The following is a 13,740-nucleotide window of genomic DNA, read 5'->3' on the forward strand; positions in this document are numbered from 1 at the left end:
TCGGCGGCCTGCCAAGCCCCGGCTTCCTCAGCAGCGTTCCTGGAAATCATCCCAAGTTCAGCTTCAGGCTGCTAGCCGGGGGCCTGGAGTCCCTCGCAAGCAGCGCTCAGCTACCACTAGCGGGTCAAAGCAGCCTGAAATCCCCAGACAGGAGCTGGGGAATGCTCCCGCGGCGTGGTGCGCGCTGCTCCCGTGCTGCATCCCTCCCCCCCACCTCTTGCCAGCCTCATCTGTCCCCACTGTAAGCCCATCAGAGTAGGCAGTCAGAGTAGGCACTGTGACGTGCGGTGCCCAGGACAATGGTGATCCCTTTCAAACGGCTCCTTAGCACTGCCATAATAAGCCTGATAAATAAAACATGGCCTGCAGACGCGGATTTACTGGAGAGGGCTGAGGGGGCTGTAGCTCCCTCATTAGTATCTCCCCGTGCAGCAGGCGTGCTCCTCATTATGTGGCACGGTAGCAGTTGCCTAGTCATCCGCGATGCGGCTGCAGCCACTCCAAGGATGCGCCAGGGATCTGAGGGGTTTTTTTTTTCCTCCTGCATTAATAACAGGAATTTACCACGAAAAGGAAGAAAAAAAAAAAAAAAAAAAAAGGAAAAACCCCACCAACTTGAATCTGAAGAGGATGAAGCAGTGTGAAGAGTGTGATACCGAGCCTGATTTTCTCTCTCTTGTGTAAATGCAGAGAAATCCACCTGGCCGTGCTGATATCAAACTGGAGTGAGCAGAAATGAGACCTTTGCACTGCACAAGCTCTTGTGTTGGGGAGCTTTGTTTCTCTTCAGTCTTAAATGTTGCTTGTAAACTCTTGGCTGCAGTATAAACTTCATCCGCTCCCTCGCAATTTTCTTCTTCTGTTTAAGGGAAAAGAATCAATTTGGCCAGTTTCAAGGCCCTCAGAGCTGGGGACTCGGGAAACTGGGTTAATCTGAACAGGGTTCGTGGAGGTTTGATCCAGCTTTTCTTTCCGGCCATCGCTTAAATCCCTCCTACCTCCCGCATCCGAGCTGCAACTGCATCAGCGTGGTAACCCTGTGACCGAGAGGCACGAGAGCCTCCTCTGAGCCTGCAATCTCACTCCAAACGGCTCTCCAGCGGGCGCTGCTGAGTGGCGATACATCACGCAATTTTCTCCTCCCGAGGCTCGCGCTGCCCTGCTTGGCCGGGGCTGCTCAGCCAGGGCCCAGGGCCGGCCTGGCGCTGCTCCGAGCGCAGCGTCCACCGCAGCCTTTCCACCCTGCGTCGTGCAGGGTTCGGTACCCGGGGACTGCCATCAGGAAGGGCATCACCTGCAGCGTCCGTGCGGTTCCTGCTGCCCACCCCGCTTCCATCTCGATGGAGAAGTCCCCAGACAGAGGGGACAAGCCCTCTGCTTGCCCGTCCCTCCCCAGACCCCGCCGTGCCTTGACTTCCACGCGCCTGCCTGTGTGCCTCGGGGGGCCCGTCCCCCCGTTCCCCCTTTGTCAGCGCAGGTGGTAACGCGGGCATTGTCTCAGCGCAGGGCTCTGCATTTAATAATCTCACCGGCTCAACTGTTTTTATCTGAATCTCCCTCCTGAACTGGTAAATCTAAATTGCACATTTTCTAAACCGCTTAGCTTAGGGGTAAATCTTGCAGGTATTCTCAGATGGCGAGCTGGTGTCTTTTGCACCTGTCTAGCACCATCTACTGAAGCTTTACTATACTGTTATCCCTTCCCTTCCCCTCTGCACGCTCGCCGTTCCTGCAGGAGCTGCCTTCGCCCCGAGGAGCTGGCGGAAGAAGGTGAGCTCTGTTTTCACCGGAGAGGCTCGGGGCTGGGACGACGGTGGAACAAATCCAACACACACCCGTCCCATAGGTTACATTCCCACATTTTCGTTTACATTCCCACCTGATTTTCTACGCCTGGCCGGCTGTTGATAGATTTTACACGCGGTGCTCGGAAGGAGAAGATGGAGCAGAACAGAGGTGTGCCAGATCCGCTGAAGCTTTCCGTGCTAGCTAGTGGAGCTAGGATTTAGGATGTGGCAGGACGAGGGGTGGGAACGGGGCTTTGTCTGGGGCAAAGAGGGTCTGAACAAGAACAAATCTTCCGCTTGCTGCTAGAGGATGCCGAGACTTCAGCTTGGATCCCTACCACCCATTGGGGAGCTATGGGACGGGGCTAGCAGCAGCAGGATTTTCCTGTGGAAGTCCTACCTTTCCTGTTAGATCCGGTGTTAAAAGGGAAGCTGCTCCTGCAGGATCTCTTCCTTCTCCCAGCTCTGCAGTTCAGAGCTGACGTGGAGGCGTTATGTGTCCCTGTTACATGCACTCCTATTACGATGAGGTTTTGGCTGGAGGATGCTGTATGGTTAAAGGCAACTATTACAACCAAAAATAGACCCAGAGCTCTCTGACTGCGATGGCTATTGTGGATTTGTATGATTAACATTTGGTTGCTTTACAAAAAGCACCTAAAGCTGGAAGTCAAAATCAGAACTAAATTGTGCTAAGCTTTACATATGGCATATTTTTTTCTTAATAAATCTGTTGATGTATTTCTGTAGGTGATAGATTAACATAAAAATACGGCCAGTCTGTTCCACGGTTGTAAAACACAGAACAAGGTACACCAAACAATTTTTGTTGTTGTTGTTGTTATTAAGCCCCAAATTAACTCTTTGAAGCTACTTGCCAGGAGAAGTAACTTGTTTCAATAGCAAACAACATGTTTTTCTGCAGCTCTTGTGAAAAACGGAAATGAAGTGGATTTGGCAGCTTCTCCTTTAAAGTTCTGCAGCAAATCCACAAACCTAAAGACCACAGGGTTTTGTCCTGGCTTTGTTTCTTGATGAAGTTCTGAAAAGAGTTAAATTAAATCCATGCTCTAACCATATGTATAATTCCTCCATCCTCCCAACATTGTGTAAGGGGCGATGCAGAAGTCTGAGGATTACCCTCTCCAGTAGTGCCATGCATTTGCTAGCTTAAAATTACTACAACAGCACTTTTTCATTTGCATGGCTGGAGAGAATCTGTTTTTTCAGTAAGTTTGTGTTTCAAAGCGGATTTCTGTGTCCATCGTTATTGGTTTACAAGACCTCCTTTTTTTCCCCCCCATTTGGGGAAGTGGGAACAAATGAAATAAACCCATCATAAAAAATAATTTTGTCCAGGTGGAACATAAATCAGCCAAAAAAATGTTATTCTACATGGCAAATAAAAAGCATATGCTGTATTATTTAAAGCACAGCCTCCATATTCACATGCAAAATTAATGCTACAGTGGGAGGTAAAACTGATGGAGGCAGACAATGAAAATATTAGGAGTAAAACATGATGCCAGGAACAATTCAAGCAGAGCCACTTGCAGGGTCATGGTCATATTCCATTTCAAATGGGCATGGAAATACTCTGTGGGTTATTCTTCTCCAGAGATGCACAGATAATAAGCACCTGCTCCCCATGTCTACTCTTCCCTTTTAACTGTTGATTTATTGAATGTTTCTGAAAGCTGTGGCCGGACTAGCGAGCGATACAGACCACGGTGCCTGCGGGAAGAAATAGGAGCGGACAGAAGCGCGCTGGCAGATGCCCCGCCGGTGCCACGGGCTGCAGCGCCCAACGGGGTCCGGAACAAAAGCTGCCTTTTGTTCCAGGTCCCAGGCAGAAGTACCTTACCGATAGGTAAATCAGGAGTTGTCTGGTCCTCCTCGCATCTGGCTTGTTCCTCCACAGCTGCGAAAGCCAGCAAAAAACCCTAGACTGTGTTCCTCTCCTCAAACTAGAGCAAATTTTGGTTTCAGAGCAGACACATGCAGCGTTCAGCAGTCCACGGCATGAAAAGCGATCTTTTCCATAACTAGGCATTCCACTTCCCACAGCATCCAGGAAAGTACTGGAATACATATCTCAAAGCACATAATTGCATGTGTTTTAAAGTCATTTTCAGAACAGCAGTAGAAATCCAGCCCTTTTGCATGTGTGTTTATACTACACTGCAGACAGTACCACCAGCAGTTCTTTTATACTGCTCCTCATTCTTCCTGGGTCAGGGGTCTCCCTCCATTCCCCTGCTAAACTGAAAAACAGCCTCCCTGCACTAGGGCCGAACATAATCTTTAGACAATGTTGAAGCCGGGTCACTACGAAGACGCTTTGAATTGCTAAGATCTTTTTCCATGTAATTTAATAAAAACAATAATAATTGCATAAAGGGCTTGCTTGGCATAAGTTATGGTCTTTCACTATTCTCTGCTGTTTTCTTCTCTGTGGCCAGAATGGAGCTTTGCAGCTACGAGGTCCCAGTCATGGATGTCAGTGAGATTGAAGCCCCGCTGCATGGGAGAGGCCTGTGTCCATTTAGAAACAGAAGAAAGAAAATGCTGTTTAATTAAAAATGTGAATCTGGAAGCGTCGGGCTATTGAGAATCGTTCCGAACTGCATATTTTACATGCACGGCTAAGAAAAAGGCTCACCGTAGCAACTGGAGTAATGCACGGTTCAGCTCCTCCACGATGCCAGGCAGTTTATTAACCTAGAACTACAAAATCACTCAAAATGACATTTAGCGGTGCTGAACTTCTGACACAAATCCCCCAGTGCAAGGAAGCGGAGGGGCAGCCACAGGGCCGATCGCTGAGCCCTGCTGAGTCTTTGAACAGCAGCGGGAGAAGTGCTGCAGGGGAGCTGGATCAGGAGGATAAAAGAGCCCTGCGAGAGCAAGAATCCTTCGCATTTTAACCCCGGTTCTGACCGCTGCTGCGGGCCTGAGCAGGTCACCTCAGGACAGGGATTTGGGGGCAAAGCAGCTATGGGGAAAGCCGAGCTTTGGACACAAATGGAGCTTTTTGAGTTGTTTTTCAAAATGAAGTTACAAAGAGTTTTGTCGAGACCGAGAGGCCTCCTGGTGCATTTTACAGCCTAACAGCTGTATTTCCCGCTGCATACAGCGCATTTTCCTCCCCTTCCCAGTGCCTTGTGCCATCTGTCCATGCCCATCATCAACCAGAGGCCAGGTTTTTCACTTCTGCAGGTACCAGAGGATTTCTGACTTGACAATCAAGAAAAAGTTTTCCCATCCTGACCTGCGTGCGTGCTCCACATGTGCTCTGCTGCGTAACTGGAAAGGAGAATTGGGGTACAGAGAGCACCGGCAAATGTTCCAACACACCTCCCAACACGGGGGAGATAAATTTACTCTCAGATGTTTTTCACCTCCAGTAATCTCAACCAATCCAGTAATCTCAACTGGTATAAATAAGGCTACCGATGCTTTCCAGCAGAAGAGTTATCGTTTAGCTGACAGTGCCCCTTTAAGCGCTCAGACACCGTTGTGCCGAGTTTTTTGCGGTAGCCAAACAGGACTAGATTGAAATCAATAGCCCCATTTCGCTTGTCACTTACTTAAGCTTGATTTGAACCCATGTTTGTAAAGCTGAAAGGCTTTTCTCTTCCATCGGCATGGTGCCTCCCGCTGCCAGTCCACCTGCGTGAATTTCACACTCCTACATTTTAAAAAGAAACATGACAGACAATGAAAAAATGGTTTAATACGTGTACCTCAACATATAATACATAATATCTCTGTTATTAAGACAGGGCTAAAAGGAGGCTGCCTGAAAAGGAGGCACATCCGCTCAGAGCACAGAAAGTCGTTCATAACTCATTCAGAGTTATTGGCCTTGCCCACAATATTAGTGATAAAAATTGATTATCCATTCCTGCTTGTTTCATGATCCATAGTTATTTTTTCATTCTTATTATAAGTTGGCTCGTACAGAGTGAGACCGTTATTTAAATGCTCGAGGATGAGCACAATACATCTTACTTGCTACGAGCCACACCGACAGAAAGCAGGATTTTTTCACGTTAGCCCCTCCCTGTCCTAAATGGAGAGGTTATCTGGACTTGGCAACTGTCAAGTTTTTTCTCCTCTCTGGGGAGAAAACACCCTGAGATCACGGTCTTACTGCTGCTTTTCACCCCCAAGTGCAGAGTTTGGGAACTGACACAACCCCATCATCTGATGAGCTTCGTCGGGGAAGGTGATTTGGGACTGCCTGACCGACACCTCACAGAGGCAGGGAGAGCGGGAAGGACTGAGCATTACAAGGGGATCCAACATAAAAGGATGGACACCACTCAAAGCTTCTGCAAAACTTTCTGAGTGAAATCTCTGCTTCGGAAGCCATGCTTCAACAACGAGTGGCCAGTTGGGCCATGGGCTCAACTGCGCCCAGGGAAGAGGACCGTGCATAAGACATCCCCAAGGGAGTCCCGTCACAACAATTAGCATCCAGAGCCTTATAAACTGCCTTGCTGCCACAGGGGATAGGAACAGTGTACTTGAGGTCAGCTCTCTGAGTTCCCAATGGTTAAAAGGACGGAGCACTTTGGATAGTGCCTTTTCCACCCCCAATTCTTTGAGTCCACCTCCAACTTAAACCGAGGCAATGGCTAGGTATGGTGTGGGATCAGATGCTACCCCCAAAATAGGATAAACTAAAAGGTTACAGTTGTGAAGAGGAGTTTATTGACATAACCATAATTCCCTTACAAAAAAATAGGATGGTAACACCAAGATCAGTGCTTTCTTCGCCTTAGGCCTTGAAGATTTTGGTGATTTGATCCAGAACCGGATCCCGGAGATTCCACCTCTCCCCTGTAAACTCCTTTTAGCATAAACAGATATTATCTGTGCACGAGAAAGAGGAGAACAGACTCCTAATAAAAATACCTCGCAGCCTAACTGCGTAGCTGGTAGCTTCTCGCACAGAGTAAAACAGCCAACGCGTAGACTGACACAAAGTTGAAGGGAGAGCTGTTTCCCCGTGGGACTATCAAACGCAAATCTCTTTTTGTTCAATAAGGAGACGAGGCAAGCTTTCACCCACGTTTGCTGGGTAATCTCCCTTGGAGGGAGGGCTGCTCGTCTCGCACACGGTCCAGAGCTTTTTCTGGGGGCAAAGCGAAAAACCAACGCCGGCGACAGCCGTAAGAAAAATATCCATGGGTGCGTCCCTTTCGTCCCCCCCAGGAGCGACACCCGACCCCGACGGCTCGCCCCGCGAAGGCGAGGGGTCCCAGCGGGCCCCATCCCACGGGGATCCGCTGTTTTGGGGGACCCGGGGGTGCCGGCCGGAGCGGCGATAGCTGGCGCTGCCTTGCCACCTAGTGTCGCCGGCACGGATTGCAGGTCCCCGCCGCGCCCACCGCCCGCCGCAGCGCTGCGTCCTAATGGCCGGGCTTCGGGAGAAATGCGGGCTCCTTATCTCGCTGGAATTACAGGAACTTCAGCTTTTTTACATTAATTTGCATCAATATTTTATGCGCCGTAATGGCCGGATAACCCCAGCGCTAAGAGACTCTATTTCATATTGTCAATAGCGATGGGAAGGGGATAAATTACCAGCGGCCACACGCGCTATCTGTGGTTCATTTGGAAACGGTTCTTTAGCTGATTAGATGTCGCCTAAAAGTAGATATTTAGTGTCACTCGGCCCCGCTGCATCTCCTGATTTAGTGCTGAAGCCGTGGCGGGACCGAAGCCATTAGCCGAGCGCCGCCGCCACCGCTCAACTTGTTTGGCAAACGCGGCCCCTCCGCTTGCGCCTGCCGTGATTTACATATGGAGCCTTGGGAGCAGAGCCAGGTGAATAATTTTCGGTGACAGTGAATAATGAACCTGATCAGTTCTCCGGGTCCTCCCCCTCCTTTGGTAATTGTCCATGAGTAGGGGCATGATTTTCATCAAATTTATCCGTTCTTCTAAATTATTTGGTGAATAATTTCAGTGAGCGTAGGATGCCTGCAGAGTATGAGTGAGCAGTTTTTCGGTGGAGCACTAGAATCGAAGGGATTTTAGCTGGTGGACTGCAAGTACAGAAACACTGCGCTAAGTCTATTGGTCAAGTAGCACAGAGGTTACTCATGTGTATGAAACTGTGATTTACTTTCTAAAATCATTTTCCCTGTTCATGTAGAGTGTGCTGTGTCTACAGACTTTGGTGCCATGACATTTTAAAGATTGCAATTAGATATGGGAAAAAAAAGAGAGAAAAAAAAAAAAAAAGCTGCAATGCAGTCCAACCTGATTTTCCATAAAATACAAATTAATATTTGCTGAACCTTTTGGGTTTAGTTTTCATTTCAGCTAATCCTAGTCCCATCCAAAATGGAGAGGGCAGACTAAAGTTATTTTGGCTGCCCCACAATCTGTTCCCAGAATGTAGAACTGAAGTCTCACGCTTCATGAACTGAAGTTGGCAGTGGGGGGTAAGACAGATGAGTTTGGATTTGGAATTTCATTCCCTTAGAGAAAAAATCTCGTTAGTAAGCAAGAAACCAATTTAGAAATAATTTATGATTTTGTTATATGAAGCTTCCTGCTGCAGTTGGATCCAAACACCCATATTCATAGGCACAGGAACTTGTCGTAGGTGAGTGGCAGCATTGCTTAGGTAAGGGACAAGAACATAGATCACATGCTGAGTATGTTAAAAAGTAGATGATGACGGGGCAAAGCAAAAAGAGACTGATCTGAGCTGGGGACTGAGAGGTAGTCAGGAAAGAGCGAAGAAAATGAAGATAAGCCATGGAGCTGTATTCAGCACACCTCCACCGCCACACAGGAAAACAGGGCAACCAAGCGGAAAACTTGGCAGCCTTCAAGAAAAGCAATACCACACCCTGTAGGCTTGGTGAGCTATGAAAAACACCGAGGATCGACTTTACATGCCAGCACAGGATTTATTGTCATCTACAATTCAAATCTTTACTTAGAAGGTTATTGGGTTTGTTATCGAGAGAGAATAACAAAGAAGTGTTTGAAGACTAGATCCAGTGAGACCTGGTTTTCTACCGATTTATGGCTTGAGGCTCAGCACCTAGGAGGACTTTGTACTGCATAATAGCAGTTATGCTCACACCGTACCCTTTCCCTCAGCTGGGAACATTAATAGGGCCTTTTCTACACGGCTTCCCACTTTCATGCAACCCACAGGAAATTTTTATCTTTGACATCTTTGGCCCTCTGTCAAATTTGCTTAAATTGGCCATTGAATTTAAAAACCGTCGAGGTTACCTGGACTGAAAATCAACCTATGTGATTGAATTAGCCTTGCTTCCTTAGCAAACTCAAAGTTAATCAGCACAGAGTTAGAGGGATGAAGACTTCAGACTTCAAAATGGAATTGAACGGCAGCAGAAACGATGACCTTTTTGAAGCCAGGCAAGCATTTTCATCATTATCAACAATAATGACTAATAAAGTAACGACAATAACAACTGACCTTTTACGTAATAGCTTACATCTCAAAGTGCTTTTCAGGCTTCTTTTTTCCACTTTCAGAGTAATTTTCTCAAAGTGCATTATGACTTACATTTTTGCAGCATTGCTGAAGGCTAGTCCCCCTTTGGATAGGACAAAGGCAATCACATGGCTGGCAACACACTGCGCGTCAGCGGAGGGAGAGGAAATTTTAGACAAAGACATTCAGATAGAGTCTCTCTGCAACAGAAAATATCACGTTTTCTTTACTATTAAACCAAGAAAGCCAGGACCTGGATGGTAGATGTCTTATTCATTGTTTTCTTGGCTAGGCTAGGCAAATAGCGAGCATTATTGTAGATAACACACCCCAAAGCAAACGCCTTGTCAATACGAGGAGCCGAGTTAGGGTTGGAGTTGTGCTGTGAATGCCTAACCACAGCAGTTGATTTTATGAGCCGTGCAGTGATGTGCAATTGCACGGATTCTAAAAGACACTCAGCACGTGCCAGATGCAGCCTCAAAACCAAACCAGTAAATGCCCCCATCCCAAGGACCTGAATGCCAAAGATGTGTTCAAAGGCAGAGAAGTGGCCATCAAAAAGCCTTCAGAAGTATTGCTAATGAGCTGCAATTGAGTTTAGCTTTTGGGACGGTATGGCTTTTTTTTTTTCTTTTTTTTTTTTTCTTCTTTTTTGGCATTCTTACAGAATGGAGTCTCAGACGTATGAGGATATGCATGCAAAGAGACAGAGAGAACAAATTACTGAGTGCTATTTTTTGATATTTACAGATTCTGAAATTGTTGGAGGATATATATTGAGAGGAGGCTGCGCTCTCGTCACCTGCCATCAGCACACAGATGTGTTTCCTCTGCAGTTTAGCAAACACACAGAAAAGGTACTGTGACACTTACTAATTAGTTTCCCTTTATGCTATTTCAGTTATTTTTGTTGTTATTAGTGTTATTATTGTTACCCCAGTGAGTGTGCACAGAGAATGACTAAATGGTTTGGGAAGACACAGCACGATTAGGGAAGAAAGCGGTTTCTAAGCACTTCATTTTTCCCCGTTCCTTTCCCTCCAGCGACAAGAATAAAATCCCATGGTTTTCATGCGGAACCTTGTGCAGGAGACGGGCAGCAAATAATTAAGCATTCCTTTCCTACAGCCCAGCTTAGGCCTTGTCTGCAAACATGCAGATAATACCACTGCAGAAATGAGGTATTAGCAGCTGGGTTAGCTTACTGGTAAGGCAGCAAGTGCAGAAAGGAGCTGTACACAGTCAGCACTTGCTCACTGAACTGATCTTTGACAGAGGGTGGAAGCACAACAAAAGCCTTAAGGATGGGCAAAACCAGCAAAGTGTCATGGGCTGCACAGGGACGAGCTCCATACAAACTTAGGGGGAGAAAGGAGTGGCACGTCTTCAGCTTTCCTTGGGTTCACGTGAAAGGGAGTTACTGACATAACCCGTGTCCATCTCCCTAAGTTAGACACGAGGACAGCCAGAAACTGCTGCAGCAACCCCTCAGGTACACTGGATCCACACCAGCTGCTGGCATAAGGCTGGTGGAGCAACGGGCATCGTGGCTAGCCAGTGCTCCGCCCTCCGATAAAGGAAACCTGGAGGGCTTCTTCAAAGCTCCTTTGCTCTACAGAAGCTCTGTGATTTTTTGGAAGGGCATAGGATAAAGTAATGGATGCAGCTGGAGGTGGAACTGAGTTGAAAGAAAGGTAAGCTAGGCTGAGGTTTCCTTCTGTACTGTATCGATGCCAGCACCACATGCAGCTAAACTGAGGTGTGGGGCTTCAGAGATAAAGAGAGTTAAGGAAAGGGCTGAAACAGTCTTCCGTGTCAGTAACGCTGTCAGGAATGCCCTTCCAATTCCTTTTTTCCAAAATGACAATACGTGAAGTTGTATGAGGAATGATAGGAAATACTAATTGTATGTAAAACTTCTGCATGTGTTCTAAGCGAGCTTTACCGAGCAGCTTACAGGGGTGAGAGGTCAATTTCCATTTCATTTCAATGGGACTTGTGCATCTGTTGTTTCACCGTCTTGAACAAAATTTTAAAAGTGTTGGTTTTCACAGCAGCAATACTTACTGCTTTCTTCGTAGTATAGTAAAAACGTCAAAGTCTTTTAACTACAAATCAATATAATGGACCAAAATTACCATTTTAAAATTGTAGGCTACTATGTCAATTTAAAGAAAACATTCTGAGTCTTTCTAATCCCCATTCAAATAAATCCAGTGACTACTTTAAAAGACATACAATGACCTACTGTACTCAGCCAGCTCTGCATCTTCTTGAATAACTCAAGGGGAGAACAACAAAACAAAACAAAACAAAAACAAAGCTCTGGCCAAATGCCAGATGGGGATATGGTGCAACCTAGTAAATTAAAGTAAGGTGGGGGACAGACCGAGGCCCTTTCAGAAGTCGGATTTTGCTAGTTAAAATGATAGTGGTTATCGGGCGATGATAAACTCCCGGCTACCAATCGCCCAGAGCACATTTGGACCTAAAAAAAGCTGTGCGTATCTGGGAGCCGCAGCCTGACATTAAAAGTCCATAAATACTTCAGTTGATTCCACAACTCTGCTGTGCTTGAAATACGATTTATTTACTGGAGGGCTCAGGCGTGAGCACAGCTGGAGCACTCGGGATGCCACAAAGAGCAGCACGGGTGTAGCACAGCTGATTTGAGCCCCATCAGCCAGCTTCATGCTTGAATCTCTCGGGATGGAAACAGGGGTCCTTCGCACTGCCCACCCCTGGACTTCAGGCTGTTTTCTCTCCTTTTTCAAGGCAGTGAGCAGAGCCACTGCAGAGCACTTTCTCACACTCCCCCTTGCATGCTCTCCTCCCCAGCGCCGTGGGAAATACTGTGTCTGCACTTTCCATGAATGCTCCCGAAATGCCTGCGCGTTCACGTCGGGCATGGGTATGGGAGGGCTGATTACACCACCCTTTACTTTGAGGTTTTTCTGCTGGTTGTGGTATTTCCTCTTTGGCTGTGCTTCCTTCCTCACTCTCCCCTTTTTGCTAGAGATACAAAAGCTGAGCACGCTGACATACTGGTGGCACACGGGCAGCAATTCTGGACTCCTACTGTTGAAACTTTCAAGGTGCTTCCAAAGGCACTCACCATTACCTGCCAGCGTGCTCCTCCCTGTCTCTGCCTTTTCTATGGCAATGCAGTAGTTCAGGAGCAATTGCTACTGGGGTGCTGTAGAGCCCGGGGATGACCACTTGCCAAACTGCATCCCCTGCCCTTGTGGTGCCTCCCGTGTTTCTGGGGTGACACACCACCTCTCCTTCCTTCAGCTCCCCTGTGGACATCTGGATCTCTTCCAGTGACTTTTTGTTTTCAGTTTAGCAGCTTTCTGAAAGCAGACACTTGATCATCATCTCAGCTTCACCGAGCATGTTAAATCTGTGCTGCACATCAAGAGATGTCACGCTCTTTGATGGACTACAGTTTAAGAATAAAAAGTACGCTCATCCTAACGAAATAGACACTTGTGACGGTGGGAGCCAGAGACCATGGAACATTTTACAGTCATTGCCATAGCCTGGCAAAGTCCTATTATTTATTTACAGCCGCATTTTGGCCTGCAGCATAAGCCTGATGGTGGTGGTGGAAGGGGAAGGAGGAGAAGGTGCTGAGTGGTGATGCTGGTAGGTGCTTCAAACCTTTGCTCTCACGTTTTCTCTCTGTCCATTGCTCTAGCTGCCATATTTATTCCATATCTGAGCAAAGCAGTTTCTTTAGTAAGTGTTTGAGCTGCATTGCTGGGTGTGAACACATCAACCTGTTTTAACCTCCTTTGCAGTTTCTAAATTTCCTTGTTTACCTCTTTCATTCTCAGCTTGTTCACTGTTGCTAATAATCAGCAGGCTCTACTCCCTTTGTGGCTGTTTTCTCCAGACATAATTAAATTGTCTGGGATTGACATTTGGCTCAGCTGAGGTTTGGGTTGTATCTTCTTGGCTGCCTCAGTGTCCTCCTTCATTTGGGATTCTGATCACTGCCTGCCCCCGCATGGCACATGATCAATGGATGCTTTCACTCCTGCCAGACTCCCTTGTGCTTGGAATAAGGCTGGTAAGTATTTCTGGTACTCGGAGCACTCCGGAAGGGTATTTCAAGTCTCAGCCTCAGCTGCAGTGCCTACTGTGCATGCTGGAGCCTGCTCCACACCACAGCAATGTACGGGGGGCCCTGTCCCTTCCCAACGAGGCCATGAGCAATCCAGGGCTGCCGTCTCCCTTCACACCCAGCTGCAGCTCTGCTTTGGAGCTTTCTTTCATTCTTTGGTGACTGACAAAACCCTGCCAAAGCAGCTGATTTACCAGAGTCCGGTCTCCTGCTGCTGTCAGTGCACTTGCCAAAGTGTCTTGGGACGACCTGGTGCCTCTCCTGCCCCTCTTCTTCTCTTCCACTGGTACGAAGCTTTCTTTTTCAAGTTCCATATGCTACAAGCT

Source organism: Cygnus atratus, chromosome 1 (assembly GCF_013377495.2).
Source record: "Cygnus atratus isolate AKBS03 ecotype Queensland, Australia chromosome 1, CAtr_DNAZoo_HiC_assembly, whole genome shotgun sequence".
NCBI lineage: Eukaryota > Metazoa > Chordata > Aves > Anseriformes > Anatidae > Cygnus > Cygnus atratus.